The following is a 23556-nucleotide window of genomic DNA, read 5'->3' as shown; positions in this document are numbered from 1 at the left end:
TGTCCCTTTCATCCCCCTATCACTTGGTCTTCTTCCCATTTGCAAAAGATCTGTCTCTGTTTCCTATTATCTGTCTTTCATTTTGCTCTTTAGTTTATTTGGGTTTCTCACATAACAGAAATCATGAGATATTTAACTTGTGGTCGGATTTATTTCACTTAACATTATGGTCTTAAGGTGAGATTATGTTTTCTTAGCGTGAATGGCTCGTTCTCACCAGCAGGAACTACAGAAAATCAGTAGACCTTTGTTAGAGGGCAGCAGGAGGTACATAGAAACATCTCCTTAAGGGAATTCTCATATGTCTGCTAGAGACCTGTGAATTGACTGGTTTTTTTCCCTTCACTGTAGTAGTATATACTGGTCACCACTCTTTCTTTCATTTGTAAGTAACAGGAAACAGATTCACACTAACTTATGTAAAAAGATGAAAATATCCAAGGGCTGATGGATAAAGGGTATCAGGGGTGATCTGGCCCAGGTACTCCACCATGGTGTCCTTAGGCCCCCGGCTGCATCCCTGTTTCTACGGATCAGGGCTGATGACCGGAGCAGCCGGCCTACTTCCTGATGTCTCCAGCACGTGGCCGTTTGAGTGCTGAAGGAACACATGACTGGGCATTGCTGGACCAGCCCCTGTGTGGAGGAGGAAGCAGTCCTCTGTTTTATTAGCTTAGGGGGCAAACACGGCTGTGGCAGGAGGAAGAGCTGCCTACCTGCCTTTCCAATCAGAGCCACATGGTGGTGGGTGAACCGTGTTTACCTCTGCTACCACCGTGTATGAGCTGCAGCCAAATTTGTGGCCCGGTGCTAGCAGATGCCTGGGGCCTTTGGGCATGCTGTTTATATTCTAACCATATCAACTGTGCTTTATTTCTTTATTGTTTACTCTTCTTTTATTACCAACAAATTTTCTTGCTTAAAAACCCTGGTGTATTCGGTGTATTTCTGAAGCCAGTTGAGAAATAAAGGAGGAGGAGGGAGGGAGGAAAGCAACTCGAGATCCACATTTTATAGTGTTCTGTTCTCATGAAAGAACTCAGTGAAAATTGATGCTGATTTTGGAAGAATACTTTCCTTTTGGGCCCATCAGTCATACAGATTCCCAGTGACTTCTAAAAGACTTTGTGGTTGACTCCCTCGTCAACCTTTTCTGTACCTTGTTAGAAGGTTTGTGCGTTGGCTGTTTGTCCAGCTCAATTTGTCAGACACCCTCACTACTCCAAACCATCCCTGTTGGTGATTTATGACAAGACAAGAAAGGGTAGGACCAGAAGGACACCTTTGTCTTGTCCTTTAAGAGCCGTGGTGCAGGGCTGAGGATGGTACAGCCCGGAGCCACCTGTTGCTGACTTGTGGTGCTGGTGGCTAATGGAGAGTGTGGGGTAATGGTCAGCACATGGACTTTGGAGTCCCGTCAACTCACGGTAGATCCTGACTGTCCCTCTGGAGCTTCACTTTCTTGCCTCGGAGTCATAATTGTCAGTCCTCAAGGTCATCGTGAAATGTATCTGAGATAATGTATGTAAAGTCTTTGCAAATGCCTGGCAGAGAGTAAGCAATCAGGGAATATTTGCTGCTGTTATTATTAGTAATAAAAATGAATTCCCACTATAACCAAATGGCCGTTTTCCTTTTAGTGTCATTTACCCAAAGGGATAGATTGCATACACGCCTAGGTGCATTTGAGGATCCCTGGTTATTTAACAGCTCTGATAATTACAGTGCACATTACCTGCTAATCAGAGACAACCCCCTCGTCACTGCTTCTGTGAAGTGTTATCCTAGGCTCTGTGCAGACAGGCACTTTGCAGTTATTTCCCAGATTTCTTTGTAACTAGTTCACACTTAAAATGCTTCTCAAATGCTGATAGCCTTAATTCTCCCATTAGCCTGACTTTGCAAGGGTTCGCTGAATTTTATTTTCACTTGTTATGTTGTGAAAGATAAGCCAAACCCCATTACCCAGGGGAGAGGTCCAGACCAACAGGAAAACCAGATGAGAGCATGTGCACACATCGTGCTCTCTAGTGAAAAGACAAGGGGCCCTTGAAGACATAGTTGTTAGATTTGTGGGACCTTGCAGAAAAAGGGGTGTCTGTAGGTATACATGCTGTGTGGGCAGTGTTGGGATTCATGTTCACACCTGCTAGGTATCAAGCAATATGAATATTCTTTCACATAAAGTTTCCTCAGTGGAGGGAGGCCAGAGGAATTAGGATTTGCAAGGCAGGGAGACTCTCAGGAGGCAGGTGAGCATGCAACAAATTCCTCCAAACTGTGACTTACAACGACAGAGGTCTATTCTCTCCCAGATCTGAAAGTCCAGAATCAGTGGCCTGTGCTAAAATCAAGGTGCCAGGAAGGCCACACTTCATCCTGAAGCTTGAGGAGAGTTCGTCCTTGCCTTTTCTACCTCCAGTAGGATGGCTACCTTCCCCAGCTTGGGGCGGTGACTGTGCCCCTCCAGTCTCTGCCACATCTTCTGTTGCTTTCTGTTCTGCCTGTAGAAGCTCCATGTGCCCCTCATAAAAGGGCACTTGTGATGGCATTGGGGCTGGTTCTGGATAAGACCTTGAATTAGTCACCACCACAAGGACCTATCTTTCCAAATATAGTCATATTTACAGGTTCTAAGGATAGGGTCTGAGAGCTTTGGTGGGCATGGGGCATCTTTCAGCCTCCCACAGTGATCTTCAGCTGTGAACAGCCTTTATGGGGCACCTGCTAGGTACCAACCATTGCTCTGGGCTCAGGATTCAGAAGGTGCCTTTGGGAACTCCCAGCATAAATGGGAAGGTAAAAGGCTGGATGCATTGGTTTGAATGTGGGTAGTGTAAAGGCTTGGTCCCAGGAGTGGTGGATGGGGAGGTTCTGGGGACCTTTAAAAGGCAGAACATTCTGGGAGGTGCTCAGGTCCTGCAGGGTTGTACCCTCTGAAGGATTGGGGACCCGGGTCTCTTCCTCTCATCCTGTCTCCTGCTTGAGCACTCAGTTCTCACTTGCTCTCCTACCAGAATGTGCCTCGCTCACCAAAGGTCCAAACCCATGGTGCTGCCCAATCTTGAACTTGAACCTCCAGAACCATGAGCCAAAATGAACTTCTCTCTACTCATAAGCAGCTTGTGTTGGCTATTTTGTCATAGTAGCACAGAACTGACTAATGAAGCTGTCTCTGTAGATGCTGTCAGTGCTCTTCTAGGGTCTGCGTATGGTACTGTGTGTACTGGGAGAAGCCCAGTGATGGCAAACTTTTAGAGCTGTCATGATATAAACAGCCTGCCACGATGCACATGTCATGGGTTTACTGCCACTGCATCTTGGCTCAGATGTTGGGCCCTGTCCTCCAGGAAAGTGGTATGACAGAGAAACTACACAGTTGCTGGTGAATCCAAAGATCAAGTCTAATCGATCCCTCCAGTGCCCTTCTGTGCAATGGAGGCACAGATAGGGCTGACTATAGCTGAGGGTTAGCAGAGTAACCCTTGGAAACTGTCATCAACACTTCCTCCAGGAAGTGACGGCCTGGCACAGAATAGGTTCTGTAACTACTTTGTAAATGAATTAATGTCATCCAGCTCTTAAGCAACAAAACTAAATCAAACCCTCTTTGATCTCCTGTGACCCACAGGTCAGTTTCACCAGGCGATGAGGGATGGCACAGCCAGGCTGTGGCCACAGGTGGCACAGGGGATGCCCAGATGCCAGGAGCCTCCAGGTGTTGTCTGCACAGACCAAGATGCACCAGAGATGTTGCATCCCTATAGAGAGGGTGGAGCCAAAGTGCCCTCCAGCCCTCTGTCTCATCAATGCCAGATCCCCCGGCTAGGATCCCAGAGGCCAAGGGCTCTTTCTTTCCCCTGCCTGCTGGGCAGCTCAGCCTAGCAGACCTGTTGGAGGCAGCTGCTCCCTTTAAAGGGCTGGCTGCTGGCGGGAATCGTGAACAGTAGTGGAATCAGGCCTCTTTTACAAAATTAAATATGCTCAAGGCTCTTCCTCGACTTCGGCATCTTAACTGATTAAACATTCATTTCCAAGACAAAAAGAGTCAATTTAGTACGAAAGATATATTTCACTGGTTTAATTTAAAGCGCTGCACCTCCATCTGACCCCTATTTTCATAACTCAATAATTTTATCCTGTGTTGATTGTCTCATTTTGAGAGAGATATTGTATGTATAAATCAGTTTCTAAAATACTCAAAGAAACTGAAAGAGTGGAATTTATTAAGCAGCTTCTGTTAAGTCTGAAATCATTTATTTTGGAGTCGTCCTTGGGAAATGTTGGTACCCAGCAGACGCTTATCCTGGGAAGGAGCGGAATGTGATTTTCAGACAAGCTCCTGGGAATCTGCACCTTTTTTGAAACCAGAAAAACCCCCAGGGGAGCCTTGAACAGGTAGAGGTTGGGCCAGTGGGGAATTGAGCTCCCCCTAGAATGGCTGTACTTGCCAGGATTCTGGGGATCCAGGAGTCCAGGGCTTTCCCAGGCTGGTGAGCTCTTGGGTCACTGGAGCTGTGTGGTACAGTCTCAGGGCTCACTTAGCACAGAGTCGGTACACAGGTATCACTGACACCTTCTCCTCGCAGCTTTGACTCTTCCTTACTGGCTTTAGGACCTTGTACAAGTCTCTTTGCTGCTAGCCTCAGTTTTCACACTTATAAAATGGGGATGGAGAGTCCAGCTGTAATGAACTGACAAACAGGGATATGGGCAGACTTCCGGTCAGCCAGTCAAGCATGAGTTTGAGGTTCGATAGCCTTCCCATTGCCAGTGCCACACATGTCACTGGCCAGCAGGCTTGAACTAGATTCTTCATGCTCCACATGCCTGTCCCAAAGCATCTTGCAAAGACCAATCCTTCCTCCAGCACACCCAGGGCGCGGAGCCAGCTCCAGGACTCCCTGCCCAGGTGAACAGGCTGGGAGAAGGGAGGTACCTGCCTCTCAACCAGCTTGCTTAGAAATGGCTCCTGTGAGTGAGGCTGCAGCTCTGGAACAGAGCTTGGAGCCTGGAAACAGAGTCCTTAATTTACCTTGTAACGCGCCCTTCCCTTGCCCTTCTGCTCGGTGCTGTTCCCATCTACTCTCCCTTGCTGCTTATCCCCTCCCTCCCTTTTCCCTGCCCTCTAGGAAGCTGAGTCTACCTACTTGACTCACACAAGTCATGGCACAGGGGGACCCCCTTCTCCAGTGTGAGGCCCAGGGACCAAGACCTCTCCCACCTCAACTTTTGGTTCTGTGGGCTTCTGGGCCCCGGGAGACAGTGGGAGCTCCTTAACCCTGCTAATTCTTTTTATTAGCCTTAATGAATTAATTTTCTTTGTTTTATGATTGTATCATTTAGATTTTGCTGTGTGAGGAAACGGTTCCCACACTTAATGGTTTAAAACCATACTTTAAAAAACTTTCTTATGATTCTGTGGGTCAGCAAGGTACTGTACGGTCCTTTGGATCTGGACTGGGTTTCTGGGGTCGGTTTGCAGCTTGCCTGGAGCCCTGGAGCCCACTGCTATGTCCAGAGAGTCTTACGCTGGGTTGATGGAGTTTGGCTGGAAGCTGACTGCTGGGTATCGCCTTCCTGGTCAGGATGCTCTTGGAGGCAGGTCCAGGAGGTGGGCTTTGGAAAAGTGGGTCAGAGGCTGACATGGTAGCTGGACATAAGGGGCTCAGCTGGGACTGGCAAAAGAGGGCGTCTTAGTTACACTAGGCACTTTGTCAGGCCTGGAGCATATAAGCCATAGCAAAGTGACAGTTCTGCTGCTTGTCAACAAAACAAGTGACCAAGACTTAATACTCTTTGGCACTGTGACCAGGGGAAGGATCTATCATGGTAAAAGCAGAGGGTGCCATGTTTCTGTCTAATTTCCCTCTGGAGTGCAAAGGGTGACTGATCTCCAGAGTGGACCCCTGAGGATCCTAATGGGGTAACAAGAAACCCAGAGGTTTCTTTGTATGTGTCAGACTCCAATGAAACTCCCTCCCCGGTTCTTCCATGGCGATACGCAAAAGAAATACGTCTTTCTACATTTTATAAAACTCGGAAAAATGGCTTTAAACAGCTTTTGCTCCACTGCTATAATTATTTATTTTCAAACACTCCTGCAGGGGACTGCTCCGTTTTCTTATCCTGCACTCCTTTTGCTCATAAATGAACCATCACTTCAATAAATCATTATGAAAACAGAGACTAACACCGGCTCTGAAAGGTTGAAAGATTTATGTAACACATTTATGTTTCCCATTTTCTCATTCTGGTACTCGGCTGCAAAAGCTAAGCTAATAAAAGCTGCTATTAATATTTCTTGTTGCCTAGCAACCCCAGAGCGGGAGTAATAGCTTGGGCTTGAAAAATAGATGACCGATAAGGAAAAATTCAATTCTTTTATTATCTCAGGGGAAATGGCCTTTTACTGGAACATTATGATGTACGAGTGTGAAGTTGAACACAAAAGATTTTTTGTGTGTATGTTTGTTTTTCTATTTTTAATGAACATTATTTTACCTCCACTAACTCTTTTAGGGCATTTTTGTTTTCTTTTGCACCCCTTAATACCCTACCCCTCATGCTTAATTTAGCAGCTATAGTAGTTAAGAATCTGTCAGCGTTTTTTAGTTTTAAAATGGTTTCAGCAAAGGTTTACAACTAGATCATAAAAATTCACTCCCTGTTAAAACTCAGGCCAGTGATAAGCCAACACACAGGCTGGTTCTCCACATGCCGGATCACATTTGTGAAGAGATAAGATGCATGGTTTTTCCTAAAAGAAAGGTCAGAAAGGAACAAAACACATTCTTTTCTGTGTCAAAATTTTCTTTGGAACTTGAGGACACCGTCTCTTTTGAGAACTATTTGCTGTGAAGTTTGGGGTGTATTCAAGGCAGGCAAGGGTGGGGCACAGACATTTATTGAGCATCTAGTGTATACATGCTTGGTACCACTGCCCACTCCTGCCAGCCCTCTAAAATTGGTACAGTTATTACTCCCAGTTTTCAGGTGCAAAGCTGAGGCTTAGAAAGGCCAAGAGATCAGCCTGTGGTGGCACTGTGTGCCAGGATGTTCCCCACCTCTGATCTCTGGCATGGGTTTCTCAACTTCAACATGATTGACATTTTGGATGACATAATTCTCTGTTTAGGGGAACTGTCCTGTGCATTGTTGGCTACCAAGCACCATCCCTGGCTTCCATCCACCATTCGTGGCCTTTAGAAGCTCTTTCCTTGTCAGAATCAAAATGAGAAAAGTCTTAAACACTGGGGGACAAAATCTCTCCTGGTTGAGAATGCCCTTTCCTCTGCTTGAAGCATTCTTTCCTTGTCATCCTGAAGAACTCCTATTCCTGCTGAGGACCTAATTTAGAAATCATCTTCTCTAGGGCTGTTGGGACCCTCTAGACTGAGACTAGAGAGAAGCATGGAGGTTGGGGTGGTTACCAGAAAACTCAGCAATGAAGATAAATGATGTTTCAGTATAAATGTTTTAAAGATCAGAATTAACACACACACACCACACACACAACCACGGTAAGCAACATATCACATATTCACATAAAGGCAGAAGTGTCTAAAGCCATGGAAGTGTGTGCTCACCGGGGGCAGCCTGCACTGCACACCAGGCTCTGGCACCAGCACCGAGCAAGGACCCAGCTATCAGGCAGCCTTCAACTTCTGCCTGGCATTGAATGAGTGGGAGACGAGGGTGACTTGTCCAGGGTTACATAGCTGCAAGAAGGGCAGAGATGGAACTTGAACCCAGGCTTCTTGCCCCAAGCCCAGCCTGTGTCTGGGTGACGCTTCTCGGCCTGCAGAGTGCCTCAGCCACAGAAAACTTAATGCCCTAGGGTGTTCACAGTGTGGGGGAGGGGCCAGGAAAGAGCAGCCCTGATTCCAGCATGGTGTCAACGTGGCTGTCCCCGTGGCTGTGTCGTCTCAGCCCCACGCTCCGAGTGAGAGCTGGCCTGGGTGGTTCTCCAGCATGAGCATGCTGGTGAACAACTCTGTGTGCCAGCACCACTCCTGCACTCAAGGCTGGGCTGTAAATTGGCCTTTGCAGGGTGCAGGCCACACACTGTTTGGCCCTGTGTCCCCTTGGGGACCTTCACCTAATGAACTGATACCTTGTCGGTCACTACAGTCTGGTACCATTTATTTAGCTCTTGCCCCCATTGAATATATATTTGCTATGCTCACCAGTCCTCAACTCCGGGAAGGATGAGAAAGCAGAGGCACAGAAAGATAAGTGACTTGGCTGTCCACCTGTCTGGTGCTCAGAATGGACCCAGGCAGGCTGAGTCCCCAGCCTGCACTCTCAGTGTCTAACTTGTATAGCCTTCCAGAAGTGAGGGGACTTAGTAGCTGAGACCCACTGCGTGTATCCATCCAGCTCTGAGCTGAGCTATTCACATTTAAAGATGGCATGAAGTACCAGGTGCTCAGGGTGCAGGATGCAAGGACTTCTGCAGGGCTCAGAGGAGAGTAGTGGCACAGAGAGCTTCCTGGAGGTGGTGCCCTTGGGGACCAGAGGACACTGGCAGATCTAGAGAGGAGGAAACCGTAACCCTGTGCAGACCTCCTGTTCAGACTCAGTCTCCGCCCCTTGTGCTAGGACTCAGCAAACAGTTTGTGATGTTTTATGGCCACTGAGCTGCCCTCTGGAACCCTTCCTCTTCACCCCCTGCCAGGCTGCTAATCGGAGCCGTGACCCCAGCCTCAAAGAGAGCAAGGGCCAGGTGTTTAACTTCTGTTCTGGGCAGGGTGCCAAGCCCTGCAGCGTGTGAGCTCAGAGACCTGCTCCCGAGCCATGAGGGAGAATTCAGGGAAAATTGCAGCCACATTCGTCAGCTGCAGCTTTGATATTACTCTGTATAATGGCTCTTTCCTCCGAGTGCATATTCAGTATCATGTTTGGGAAAATGAGCTTTTAATGTACCGTCGGCGTTGCTGAGAAGCCATCTCTGGCTCCGCAGAATGTCTGGAGCACATAAAACTTGGGATTTATTGGAGTCATTTTCCCCCTGCTCTGGCTGGATAATAAAAAGTCAGTCTCCTGCGCTCTTTCTCTCATCTTGTGGCTTTGTCCATTTAGAACTTGGCAGAGTCTTTATAAAAGACAGCAAGACAAATAAAACTCATCTAAATATTAAAGCTCCAAGAGAGAGCCTTCCTAGGAGAGCGTCCCTGCACGGAAAGACGCGGGGCTGCAGGCGTTTCCAGGCAACTCTCTGCAGCACCAGGACTCAGCACAGCGGGTGGGGGTACCTAAGCCATAGCACTTATTGGGACCCAGAGTCCTAGAGTGCTGCAGTCTGTGTTCTGTCTGGTGGGTCCTCTTGGGCAAGTCACCCTCTCTCTGAGCCTCCAGAAAAATGGAGCTGATGTCTACTTCGTGGGGCTTCTGGGAAAATACACTCTGCTAGTGAATGTTCCTGATGCCTAGCTTCCACAGTGGAACACAGCAGGTGTCTGGAGTTTGACGACTGATTATGTGAATGGATGAATAAGTAAGTGCCCATGTAAATACCTCCCAAACTGGGGTGCTGCCTGCGCCTCTTTGCTAGAGGGCAAATTAGGTGTGATCCTGTGGCCATCCTGTCTGACAGTGCTGCCTGCCTTTCCTAATTCTCCTGTCGACTTGGTTTGTACCTGCAGTACCATTCCTTCACCCCAGTTCTGGCCCTAGGGCTCAGAAAAAGTAGGGGCATGACTCTCACCCCGTATCTCCCAGTCCTTTGTAGGGTTGATTGACACTTGCAAGCTAAGACAGATGGGAAGGGCAAAAGTCCCCCCCCCACCCCCATCAATGGCTCTTTATCCACACCCTTGGTCTGAGGAAAAGAGAAAGGACATCGGGATGGATGGCAGGAACCTGTCCCTGGGGCCTGGGATGTGTGAGCCCTGAGAGATCATCTCCCATGAGGCTCTCTCTGCTCCTCCTGTCACCTGGAAACTGACACCAAGGCCATCAGGCAGGAAGCCCGAGGCCACTTCCTGTCTCTGTGGTCACTAACGGACTGTGAGTGGCAGGTCACTTTTCTCCAGCCTTATTTTCTTCACAGACAGAATGGACAAACCACAGGGACTCAGGGAGCGGTGGAGCAGGTCATGGGTGTGGCTGTAAAACTTTTCTCGAATGACCTGGAGAAAGACTCTTGTCCCTGGGGTTGTGGGTCAGAGCTGTGGGTTGGGAGAACCCAGAGGGCTCATGATGGGGAGAGGGAAGCTCTGAGGGAAACAGTGTCTGTTGGGTTGCCAACTGTGTGGCCTCATGGGGTGGTTAGGAGACATTCTAGATGGTATCCAGCTCCATGCAAAAGGGGTCTGCCTGGTCCCATAGGGAGCTCTGGAGTATAAATTACACCACGGAGATGCTGGCATTTGCACTTCCTGGTGACGTGAGTGAGCCACTGGTCACAGGCTTGGAGGGGGATGAGCTGGTGCATAACTTCGTGGGCAGGAGGATCTCATCAGGCAGCAGTGCCAGAGTAGATCTGGGTGGGCGCCCATGACCATGTGACTAGTGCCATCAGGGACCTTGTAGGAGATGCAGATTCTCAGCCCCTTCCCAAACCCAGAGCATCAGAGATGCTGGCTGGGGCCCAAGATTCTTTTTGACCCGCTCTGTAGAACCACCAGTCTGTGCCATCCTAGGGTGCAGCCCAGTTCTCTATGGTTTGCAAGACTCAGAACTGTTGCTTGGGATCTTGGTTGCTTTCAGGATTTTATCACATCTGTGACAGGTGTAGAGTTTTCTCTCAGAGAAACTCGAGGACCCATGCTCCTGCCTGTGGTTCCTGATTCTTCCCAGCACTTCTTGCCTTCACTGGCTCAAGTCTTGAAACAGACACTCCTGTAGGAGAACAGTCTCCAGTCTGTGACCAAAAGTCTCGGGGTCTTGTCTTGGTGAGGCTTCATGGCAGCTGTGCACAAGCATCTTGAGTGGAGTGCAAAGCAAGGTACAACAGAGAAGGCAGAAAAGGGATCCCAGGGCAGGCTGATCCCCGGGGCCAGGTTCCACCAGAGCCCAGGTTCCAGCGGCTGCTCTTCAAGGACTCTGCATGCTTGCTCAGTGCTGATCAGTGCTGCCCACCATTGGAGATCACCGGAGAGACAAGAGAGACATCTGCAGCTCTGGACCATCAGAACCAGGAGCTGCTTAAAAGCAGCAAGTGACAGCCAAGGTTGTGAGCTCCCAAGATGGTCCCAGCCCATCCCACAGGGCTCCTGTGAGAATCCTGGACCTGTGCACACAAGACGCCCTGGGTCCTCCCATTCATCTGCACATAAACTTCACACTGTCCTGCAGATTAACTACTGGCCACAGGTTGGCCTTGGTCACACTAACCTGAAGCTCTTTGTCCTGGAGAAGCCCCTGAAGAATGGTCCCCAGATGTGGTAAGGACAGGCTCACTTAGCCCCAGCACACAGTGGGGAGCCAGGTACCCATAGCTTGAGTGATCAGTGCCCAATAAATGACACGGGAGACAAATCTGTCCCCTGGGAAGAAGAACTTGGCCTCTGCCACAACCCCTTAACCCAGACACTGTCTCTGTGTCTCTATGCCCACTGGCCTGTGGAGAGGGACTGCTGTGATGCCAGAAATTATATCACTGGTTTTGGATTTCAAGAGACTGGCTTTAAATCCAAGTTCCTCCGACTACGCACTGTGTTGGGCAAGCCCCACCCCACAACCCGGTCCAGAACTTTAGTCTGAGAGCTATAAAATGGATATGCTAACAATCCTCACCTCGTGGGTGTTTTGGAAATTAACTTCTGTAATGCTTACAAGGTGCTCAGCATGGAGGCCACGGTTAACAGTGCTGGTTATATGTCTCTCGGCACGTCCATGTGAGCTGTCTTTTACTTCCTGCTAACCACTTGGAGAACTCTATATCCTTTTGTGTTCCTCCAAGAAAACCACCTGCTAGAGTGACAGTGAATAACACTTGGGGGCACCCAGTTCCCTTTGCGGCCACACTGTGTCTATGACATCGCCTCATCCCTGCTCGTGCTGTGTTCTGTGTCTGGCTCCTCTGGATGCTGTCACCCACGTGATCTCACATCTCTGACCTCTCCCCGAGACCTGACATCCTGACGCTGAGCAGATCCTCCATCCACATCACCCACCTGCCTGGGGAGCTGGTTTAGGGATCCTGAGTCTGACTTGAGCATCTTTGGGCCCCTTCCTACCCCAAACAGGTATTCAGAGTGTTTGTACCAAACAAATACACGTTTCTGTCAAACAGGGATTCAGGTGGTGATAATTCAAGAAGATAGCAAATAGGGAGCTTGCATGAAAGATCCTTTCAGTGGGGAGAAAGAAACAGGAGGTGGGGAATGTTGCAGACCCTGATATAGGTCTGGCTTCTGAGAAAAAAAAAAAAAAAGAAGACAGGTATGGGAGGGACAAAGGACAGACTGTTTTCGCAGACTGTTCATTATTCAACAAAAGACAGACTGTTTTCCTTTAGACTGTTCCGTTATTTGATCTGTTTTTCTCATGTCTTTACCACACTTTCTAAATGACTTTGTCCTCACAGTACGTTTTATACCTAGCAAAGCAAGTTTTCCAAAGTTTTCTCGTTTCAGTTATTGACAAAGCTGCCCCATTTTCTTCCACATGAATTTTTAAGTTACTTGGATAAAACTGCTGGAGTCTCATCACATCAATAAACTGATGGAGAGAATTTATATCATTGTATCTTTGAGTTGTGCCATTCAGAAATGCAATCTGAATGTCTTTATTTAAATAGTTTTTGCCTATTGCTGTACAAATGGACATCTGCATACGTACACATAAAATCAATCCAACGTATTTCTTGGTTTACTCCATTTTTTCATGGTGCCAGGGCTCTTTGCCAGGGCCTCGTGTACAGCAGGCATGCACTCTACCCCTGAGCCACAACCCCAGCCCCTTGCAAATTTTATGCATCCCAGTTTTACATGCTTGCATTGCTGTTATGATTAGAAATGTTCTGTTTTCTAACTTTGTCCCTGGTAAGTAGGAAATCGATGTGGCAGGGTAAACAAGCTGTAGACGCTTGCCTTTCACTGTACACCGAGGACTTCATAGATGCCCACAGGTCTCCGAATTTTTATACGTCGATTGCATTAATTTTTATCCAACTGTCTCAGATTCTAACTTTTAGAATTTAAGGTTTTGAGGAGTTTCCACATATGCCCTGAGATCTACAAGACTATTTTCCAGTGATTGTAACGCATTTCTTTTTGCTTCATTGTTAGTTGAACTTGTCCTCGATAGTAGTGACATCCATGACAAGGGGTCTGTGCCTTCTCTCTCATTTTAATAGCACTGTGACTCATATTTGGTATGCAGCTAATTTTCTTTATTACATTTTTAAAAATTCTTTTTCAGCTTATTCATAGTTTTTGTGGAGTTTTATCAAATGCCTATTCATTAGGCATTGAGATGGTCTTACAGGTTTTTCTTCCTTGGTCTATTGAGATAATTAACTTATTAATAGATTCTCCCAAATTAGCATGATCTACTTCGTTATAGGGTACATAGTTATAGACATATATAAGCATATATACATACAAACACTCATATGTATTATTTTACTATAAGGCTATATTTAATTTTCTGTTTTACTAAGGATCTTTCTTTTACTTTTTATAGTAAAATGGATCCATAACTTTGTTTTAAATGATAGCTTTCTCATACTCCTGTTTTGAGATCATACTGTCATCCTAAAAAGAACAGCTTATTATGCTGAGACCTATACAGTTATTATCAGTGATGGTATATAAATTCTATTTTTGTACCCTTTGAACCTGTAATTATACACCATTTTCTGTTTCTAAAGTTGTGCGCGTGTAGTTTTTTTTTTCAAGCTTATCTCTGTGTGTTTAGCTACCTTCTTTGTTTTATTCATAAAACTAACCATCAGAGTTATGTTTCAAGTCTATTAACTTTCTTCTCTTAATTTATTCATTTTCCCCTTAATGTTTATGAATCTCTTCCTCTTTCTTTCTGCAGATACTTGAATTTTTCATTTTCTAGTGCTTAGTTCATTTACTTTTATTGTTTATTGTTTAATAATAAAACATGTATGGCTGTGTACTTTTTCCAAGTATAATTATGACTGTATAAATTTTGAAATGAATCATTCTTACATCTTTTTCTTCTTTCTACCCAAAGCGTAGCTTTGTGGATTTTATAAAAGCAGAACATGTTCATTGTAAGTAAAAATTACATAACAAGCAAATACAAAGAAGAAATGAAGTTCATTAAAACCCTACCATTCACAAATAATCATTATTAACCTAACCATTCACTAAATATCTTTCAATCATATCTCCACACATTAGAACCAGAAACGTGTGCCTTTGCCTGTACTTTCTAGTCCGTTCTATCGGATTTGTTCTGCGGCCTGTCAATTTTCTGCAGTGGTACGTTATACGGAATGGATATATTTCCCTTCCATAATTCTAGGTCATGTCCTTCTTTTGGGGGGCTTCATGACATTCCATTGTGTTGCTATTTTCACTCGCACTTGACCTGTTGCTGATGGACATGGGGCTATTTCTGGTATTTTTCTGTCGGGAGCTCTCTTTGGATGGGTTCCTTAGTAAACATGAAAATGACTTCTAGAGGGTAACTGTATATACCCTGGAGAGAGCGAGTGAGAGAACTATGTTAGGATAGTAGGACAAGTTCCCTGCCCTGCAGTGAATCTCCACAGGGAGCTCTGGAGTGAGAATCACATCACAGAGTCCATCGCACTTCAGGAGAAGGGATCAGCCCTTTCTGCTCCCATGTGGGTCATCATTGGCCTTGGGTGGTGGGGTCAAGGGCCCTGGGCTCTGGGTGTTGTTGACAGAGGGATACTCCATGGAGAAGGGGACTCTAAGAGCTTCTGCTCCTTCAGTGGTTCCTCACAGAGACAGTTTTGTCCCCCAGAGGACATTGTGTGATACCTAGAGACGTTCGAAACCTGCGTGGGTGGAGGCCAGAGATGACACTGAATGTCACTGGTTGCACAGGATGGCGTCCCACAGGAAGATATTACCTGGCCCAAATATCATCAGTACCAACGTTGAGAAATCCTTTGCAACAAAGACGACCTTGAAATAAACTTATCTTTTCCTATTTGTATCTTTATGCACTTATCTCCTGTGCCACTTCAAAGCGCCTTGAAATAGTTGTCTGCCTTCCCAACCCTGTTGGCTTTCATCCGGCTTCTCTGCTCCACAGAAGCTGCCCTATTGGCGGGTCATAAAGGCCCTCACATTGCTAAATTTTATGGTCAGTTTTAGCCTTTGTTTCATGTGCTCCTCATCAACCTTGACTAATGACTTTCAGCCTGCCTCAGTCTCTTTCTTCCTTGGTGTCCAGACACCCCCCTGCCCTAGCTGGTGTGAGCTTCTCTACTCAGTCCTCTGGGCTGCGAGGCTCAGACTGCCATCTTCTCCTCACTTACCTGCCCTTGGACGCTAGCTGACGCTGTGGCTTTACCTGCTCTATCCGTGCTGGTGACACCTGCGCCTTTATCCGGCCCCCGCCACCTCTGTGATTTAACCTCTGCAGAACTGAGGCCCGATGCGTCCTCTACCCAGCCGTTCGCTGTCACCCTCCTCTATACTGGTGGCTCCCTTGTCTCTGTCACCCAGAGAGTCCTCCCTGACTCTGTGCCTCAGTGAGGGAGCTCTCAGTGAGGACCTGGCTCAGCAGCTTCTTGTTTCTGTCACAGGAATGACCCGCCCCTTATGCTGTCCTCCAAGACCCCACCAACTTGAACCTTTCCTTTGTCCACTGCCTCTGTGGCTCTGGCCTCCTCGCGGCCTCAGGCCCCCACCTGGCCTCAGGCTCCATGCCCTTTGTTTCCTTCTGCCTGGAACCCGCTCCCACACCACTGTTGAGTCTCAGATGGTCACTCAGTTTGCTTTCTCTGTGAGGCCTTCCCTGGCCACCCTTTCTAACAGTACATCCCACCCCACCCCACGCTGCCCACTCTTCTCCCCTGCCTTGTCTTCCTCTGTGGCACTTACAACTCTTTAAAAGATGACTCATCTACTTATGAGCAGTGTCACTTATGTCTCCCTCAAGGGAATGAGGGGCCCAGAGAGCAGGGCCCGGTCTATTTTGTTCACAGCTCCCAGACATAAGTCAGGGCCTGGTACCAGCAGGGACTCGGTAACTATTTTTCAGTAAATGCGAATGCGCAGTGCTCTGGAAGGCACACACATTCTGTGCGCATTGTCAGGTGTCGTGCATGAAGATGGCGATGGTGAGGGGTACAGAGAGGGTAGCCAGGGCTCCCTTACCTTCTTTATGGGCCATTCACTCCCACCCAGAGCTGCCAGGCAGTGCGTGGCAAAGCAGCAGAGGGTCAGGGGCCTGGGCCGCAGCTGTGGGCACTGTTCTGCCCCGGTCTGTCTGCCCAGCCCATCGCCCCTACTGCTGCCCAGCAGGTGGGTGCATCAGTCACACCCCACCAACGTGCCAAAATGCCAGCATTCCCCACTGGATTTTGTAGATTAAAAAAAATTAATTCAGTGATTGAAAATGTTGTTTTGGGGCTGGGGATTTAGCTCAGTGGCATAAGCACCTGCCTTGCAAGCATGCAGTCATGAGTTTGATCCCCGGTACCAAAAAAAATGCTGTTTTTTCCCCACTTCTGCATTTCTGGACCCCCGCCCCCACTTTTTTCATGGTTTTGTGTAGCCCAGGCTGGCCTCGAAGTCACAGTGATCCTCCTATCTCAGCCTTCCGAGTACTGGGATTACAGGTGTGCACTGCCACACCTGGCTACGTTTCGGGATCTTTAAAAGGAGTGACTACGGCCTCAGCTGACAAGACAGAGGCCTGTACTTAAGGGGGAGAGCAGTTTGATACAATGAGGAGCAGCAGGACCATGGTGCTAGCAGGCCCCAGACCAAGCCTGGCTCTTCCCCAAGCAAGGTCTTAGCCCTGTAAGACTCAGTTTTCTCATTTGTTTAATGGGAATCTTTACAGTCCTGCCCCTCAGGAAGGACAGGAGGATAAACAAAGAGCCTTTTATGGAGGAATCAAAGTGCTCATGGATTAAGAAGCCCTTAAAGTTCATGGTGAGAGAGGGGAGAGGCGACACATGGTCATGTAGGCATGGCGACACACAGCCATGATTTTTTTTTCTTTCTAGTACTGGGTATGGAACCCAAGGCTTTCACACTGAGCTACATCTCCAGCATTCTGTTTTGTTTTATATTTTGAGATAGCATCTCCTTATGTCACTTAAGTTGCCCAGGCTAGACTCAAACTTGAGATCCTCCTGCCTCAGCCTCCCAGAGTACTGGCCTGATAGTTATATATCACCATGCCTGGCCATCATTTCTAAGGGGGGCATCAGCCAGATTCTGAAACAGCTCACTGCCCTGAATAGCACTGACTGATCTGGTTACATTTGGTCCTTGCCTATGGAGACCTGGAGCAGGGAGCACCTGGCTTTTGCTGCCTTCCTGACACTATTTTAGAGGTCAGAGCTCCCAAGACCCCTTTAGCCAGTTAATCTGTGACAGATGTGGCAGCAGGAGCTGCTCCAAACATCAAGTCCTGTCTGTGCGTGGGGTCCACCGTGTGACCTCAAGGCCAGTCCTTCCCTCTCTGAGCCCCTCTGCATCTTCTGTGGGGTGAGGGTGCTGAGCCCCTCCCTGGACCCATCCAGCTTGGCCACCCCACAGCTCTTCTGGGAAAGGGTTTCCGAATTTCCCCGGCTGCCTCTCCGCCCACGCGGCACTTCAGGCTCCGCATAACCAGGAGCTCAGCAGGCAGCACTCGCCGATTTCCTGGAGAGTTCATAAAAACATGTAAACACGGGTGAGGATACAAAATATTGAGCGGCAAGGCAGTAAAACATGCCAGTGTTTGTTGTGCTAATTGAATATTCATGAGCTGACTGTTTAAATTACAGTTCACAACTGTTGCAGGGCCCGATGAATAATTTAAATGAGGGTGGCCAAAGAGATTTCAACACTGCATTAGCAAACTGTTCAGGATCGGCTACAGAGAATTTATAATTAGCTCAGAGTATCCTGTAATAAATTCTTTGGAAAGATGGTTTTAATTAGCACATGTGTTACTCGGAATGTGGAACACACCCCATAATGGCAGAGGCGGTGGGTCACCCTGGCCTTACGTTTCCAAGTCATGTGGGGCCCTCCACCTGCCGGGACTCCCAGGTTGTGCCAAGCCACCACCAGGCTCCGAAGGTCCTGCCTCCTGAGTCCCTCCCATGCCACTGCCTCATCAGAGCACCCCAGGCACCCAGCACCCCGCCCCAGCAGGACAGTCAGAGTGGTCCCCTGCCGTCCCCTTCTCCCCAGCCAGTGAGCTTTCCCAATGCAGATCTGATTCCTCTCTGCTTCCCCCAGGGATCCCAGAGAGATGAAGTCAAGCTCATGCAGGGACACCAGGGACCAGTTCAGGTGGCTTAGTTCAGGTGCACTGGGATAGGGAGGCATCAGTGGCAGCGTGGACAGCAGCAGCAGGAGGGAGCAGGCAGGGATGCTCATAGTGTGCCTAGGCCCCAGGCACCAGGGAAACCAGGTGCTGTCCGCACCGTCACGGATGCAGCACAGACCCGAATCATGTGTACACTCGTGCGAATGTAGAATTACAGCTGGGACAAGTTCCATGAAGAAAATGACCAGATGCCGTGAGGGGGGAGTCAGCAGGGACTGTGATTAAGGAGGCCGAGCCAAGGAATGTCTCCCGGAGTTGGAGCGTTTGAGTGAGCAGGGGTTGAGGGCCGGTGGGGGGCTGCCAGGTGCAGGGGCTGTGCCCCAGGCCCTGGTGATCTGCCCCACCCTGAGCTCCTCTGCTTCGTCCCTTGGCCACTCAGAACCATGAGGTCCTCGGGCCACAGCAGTTCCAAGGGGACTTGTCACTGTTTGTATGCAGAAAGTCTCTCCTATTTCTTCAGAGATACAGAAAGATTAGTCACAAAGATTAGTGGAGACAAGACAGATAACCGTTCTGACTCCTTGTATGGTGATAAAAAGAACCAAACCATTTTGGGCAGGAGGACAGCACTGGCGGCCAGCCCGCTGCTCTCAGCGGAGAAAGGAGCTCATACTTTGAGGAAAGGCAGACCCAAGTTTGGATCTGGCCTCAAAGGATCAGGGAGCAACTGACCTCAGCTGTCTGAGACAACATTGCTTATCCAGACTGGAAACAGTGGCATCAACTCATTGCATTGTTCAAGGGTCACTTTCGACAGAAGACAGCATGGCCTATGAGTGGCCCAGCCATCCTGTGGTCAGTCAGTTCACAGTTAGGGTCCCCACGGGGAGCTACCAGAGTGGGAACGGCAGCCTCCATGATTGCATTTCCCCAGTGCATCCAGGAGGGGCCTGTTGAGTTGGCCCTATGCCTTGTTTCTCCTCCCATTCACTCTGGCCTGGACCCCCCTGTGTCTATAAAGCTGCTGTGGTTTGAAGTGCTGGTGGCCCCCACATCTCCAGAGCCATTGGACACCTGTCATCATGCTTGACTTCGACTGTATCAGCCAAGATGAGATGGGTTTCTCCCTCCTGCTCCCTCCATGGTCTTCTGCACCTTGAAAGAGTAGCCTTTCTTGGACTCAGTTATAGGCCAGTCTCCCTCCCCTCCCCTCCCTCCCCCTCCCCTCCCCCTCTCCTCTCCTCTCTTCTCCTCTCTCCTCCCCTCCCCTCCCCCTCCCCTCCCCCTCTCCTCTCTTCTCCTCTCTCCTCCCCTCCCCTCCCCCTCCCCTCCCCCTCTCCTCTCCTCTCTCTTCCCTTCCCTTCCCCTCTCCCTCTCCTCTCCTCCCCCCCCTCCTCTCCTCTCCTCTCCTCTCTTCCCCCCTCTCCTCTCCTCCCCTCCCCCTCCCCTCCCCCTCTCCTCTCCTCTCCTCTTCCTTTCTCTCCCTCTCTTTTCCTCTCCCCTCCCCGCTCCTCCCCTCCCTATCCCCTTCTTTGCACCCCTCTCTCTCCCTGCCTGATTCTCCACCTTCATAGCTGACCTCGGGGTACTAGTTTCAAATCCTGCCTCTCTCCTCTGGCGCCTCTCACACCATCTCATCCAGCTGGGTCTCAGATGGTGGCTTTATCACTGCCCACCTGGCAGACACCACTTACTCTTAAGCAACTAAGCTGCCCTTCCTGCCACACACTCCACGCTGCCAGTGACCTCAAGATAAAGGCTCATTCTTCACCTGGCATTCAGGGCCCACCAGCCTGGCCCCTCTCTGTTTCTCTGTGTACCCCTCCCTGCTGTCCTCCACTCCAGCCAGCCAGGGACCTCACTGACCCTCTAGTCCGTCCTGACCCTCCAGCTCACATGCTGATTTGGAGATGGAGTTAGCTCCGTGGGGTGGGGAACTCCTGGGTTCATCACCGTGATCCCCAGTGCTCAGCACGGTGCCTGGCACATAGCAGATGATACAGACACACACACTGCTGGAATGTCACAGACACAGTCCTAAAAGCCTTGTCACACCCTAAAGATGATGGAGTTTCAGGAAAAACAGCTGGAGCCAACCGCTGGAGGTTTGCACGATGGTATAAGCAGAGCACAATCAGAAAGCCCTGACAGTCTGCACGCTATACCAGCACAACTGAAAAAGGCTCCCTATATTTTCACTAAGAAACTCTCATAAGCCGCAGGAAGGCAGCCAGCTGGGAGGGGACCCCTTTCACTGCTGGGTGAAACACGCAAAGGTGGGGGAGGCCACAGCAGCACTTTCACCACAGAGTATGTGGCCACGTGGAACGGCAGGACCCCGTTTCTCCCCTTGTGCTGAGCCACACTGCATAGCTCTCAGTGTCAGAGGCAGAAAACCTTTCTGTGCTGGAAGATTGAACATGCAGCACTTCTATTTGGGGTGGACTTGCCCGACACATCGGGGGAGAGGGCTTCCTGCCCTGGGGACACAGTGTCTGCCCTGGGAGGGTGCATGTCAGGGTGTGCGACACTGTCCTGACATGATCAGCATGCAAGTGTGCCTGTCCTGCAGGATCAGGTGGCCCTTCCTGAATGACAAGGCCAACAGCTGGCTTTTTTGTGTCCCAGGACCTGTGGCTCGTGGGCTGTCACAGTGCAGCCCCCAGGGCTGTGACCACCAAAAGTCTCAATGCCTGCCCTGGAGAAACTGGGAATGCACCATGCAGCAGTGCGCTCACCTGAGGCCACTTGCTGGAGGAAGGCCTGAGTAGCCCATCGGGAGATTGTGGCTGTCTGGGGGAAAATGGAATAGACTGTGAACCTTGGCAGGAAGGGGTGAGCGGGAAAGGCCGTGGAGGAGGCGTGTGCTTGACATGAAGGCTGTATGATGTGGAAGGTCAGGAAGGAGCCTGGCACAGATTCCCTTAGCATTCATTGAAGAGCTAGGTGCTCCGTGCTGGCAGTGAACAAAACAAAGCTCTTTGCCCGAGTGGAATTTTCATCCTAGCAGGAGAGTGAGATAATAAACAATAAACTAATAAATAAGTCATAGTGTGTTAGCAGGTGCTAAGTGCTTTGGAGGACAAAGAACAGCAGCCCTGAGGGCTTTGGAGTGTTGGCCAATCAGGATACATGGGGTGGAGACAGCTTGCAGCCCGAGGTGACACGCCAGGAGGCCTCTAGGGGAAGGGGAGGCTTGAACAGAGTCTTGCAGGGGGTGAAGGAGTGCACTGGGGGCGTGTCCCTGGGGAGGGGGGCACTTCCTGTCATTGTAGATTGTTAAACAGCTCTCCTGGCCTCTGCTCAATGATGCCAGTAGCACGGTCTGGATTGTAACAACCAAAAGTGTGAGGGGGACAAATTGCCCCCCATTATAGAAGGGTGCTGAGGCAGGAGCCCAACTGCAGGAATAGCCAGAGGTGAGTGGCTGGGGGGTGAGGGGAGCAGTAGGGGGAGAGGCCAGAGGGGCATCAGGTGGGGGAGGGGCTTGATACCAAGGTCTGTGCTTAGCAAGAACTCAGGCCTCTTCTTGGAATGAAATAGGAAGCCAGAGCTGGCTCCAAACAGAAGGCCAAAGGCCAGTGTCCCAGAGATGAGAAGCACTGATCCACAGCCCCCATCCCGACCTGAACAGAAATCCCACACCCGGCCTGGCAGCTCAGAGGCCTGTGTTTGCAAACCTGACAAAACCAGCCCTGAAGGGGACAAATAGCTCTCCATTCATATCCCTCCCTGCTGGAGCTTCATATTCCTAACAGGATGATCAGCATAACCAGGGAGGGGCTGCTGCTTTAAAGGATAAATTAGTCTGACTCTTAACTCAATAATTAAAACTGTGATGGCGCTCAGCCTGCAGGGATAATGTACTATTATTACAGTCGTTTGTTTCAATTAAATGCTTACTGATTTTACAATAGCAGCTGGGCACCTGTGTGCTATAGCTATTACTCTGAACAAGACATCTAAATTTCAGGAAAAATTTGTCAGCTTGCAAAGGATCTCCCGCCAAGCATGAAAGTTTATTAGAAATACTTACCAATGAGGCTGCTGGGCGAGGGGCAGGCACTGGGGACACCTTTCTTTTCTTCTCTTTTGTGTTGGCTTGTTTTTCCTAAAGGAATAATTTTCAGACGTTTGGCTCTGAAACCCTGAGTATGTTTCAGACAACAGAGTGTCACTGGGAAAGTTGGTATGGGGACCTTTGGTTGTAGTTTCCTACATCACTGATTCCAGAGCATGACAGGCCGAATAATGTGCCCCCACCAGCCACCCACATTCCACAGCCTACTCCCTAGGACCTGTATAAATGTGATTAAGTTAAGACCATGTGAGTGTCCTGAGCGATTTGTTCTGACCCAATGATGTGATAGTTGGAGTCCTCTTAAGAGGGAAGCAGGAGGAGATTGATGTGACCATGGATACCGAGGGAAGAGACCAGGTAATGTGAGGTCCCGAGCCAAGGAATGAGGCCAGCATCTATCCAAGAAAAGAAAAAAGGATACTAATTTCCCAGGAACCTCCGTGGGGAACTGTCCCTGCCAACACCCTGACTTTTTCCCAGTGGGATCAGTTGGACCTCTGACCTCCAGTACTTGAGGGAATTTATTTGTGTATTATGAGGAACCAGTCTGTGGTCTGTTGTTACAGCTGTAATAAGAAACTACTAGCACAAACAGTCTCTGCCACCCTCTTAGTGGGCTGAGATGTGGTACCTTCACTAGGGAGGTGGATCAGCTGCACAGACCTGGTGCCATATTCTTAGCACTTTCAAGGATGGTCCCCTCTGCCAGCTCCTATCCCCTGGATACCTCTTTTTTCTCATCTGCCATTCTCCAGATACTTAATTTCTGCTAAGGCCATGGGGAGCTTGCCATGCTTGACCTGTGCTAGAATAGAAACTCTGCCGACCTCTAAAGCCTCAGCAAGCCACACAGTGCCAGATTGATCTCAGCCCAAGGCTTTGCACAGGCTGTTCCCTCCACCTGGACGTTATCCCCTTCACCAGCTAAGCGCTGGCCAGCTGCAAGGCCTATTTCAAAATCTACCCTTCTCCAGACTGTGCATCAAGGTCCACTGCTCCCCCTATCCCTGTGCCAGACCTCTCCAACTGTGTTCCAGGTGCCTCTCCGCACTCTGACCCAGCATCGGGACTTGGAT

The 23556-nt window shown here is 49.1% G+C and overlaps 1 protein-coding gene across 10 annotated transcripts in view; it reads left to right on the top strand.

The window, feature by feature from the left end:
* The window catches only part of Tox2 (TOX high mobility group box family member 2), a 123117-nt gene that overhangs the window by 78251 nt on the left and 21310 nt on the right, over positions 1-23556 (top strand). The gene's annotated exons all lie outside the window — the stretch shown is intronic.

This window comes from Cavia porcellus, unplaced genomic scaffold (genome assembly GCF_034190915.1).
Source record: "Cavia porcellus strain 051 isolate PalLab524CR breed Dunkin Hartley unplaced genomic scaffold, mCavPor4.1 scaffold_5, whole genome shotgun sequence".
Classification (NCBI taxonomy): domain Eukaryota; kingdom Metazoa; phylum Chordata; class Mammalia; order Rodentia; family Caviidae; genus Cavia; species Cavia porcellus.
Note: the sequence above shows the minus strand (reverse complement) of the source record. Positions and strands in the feature narration are given on the sequence as shown.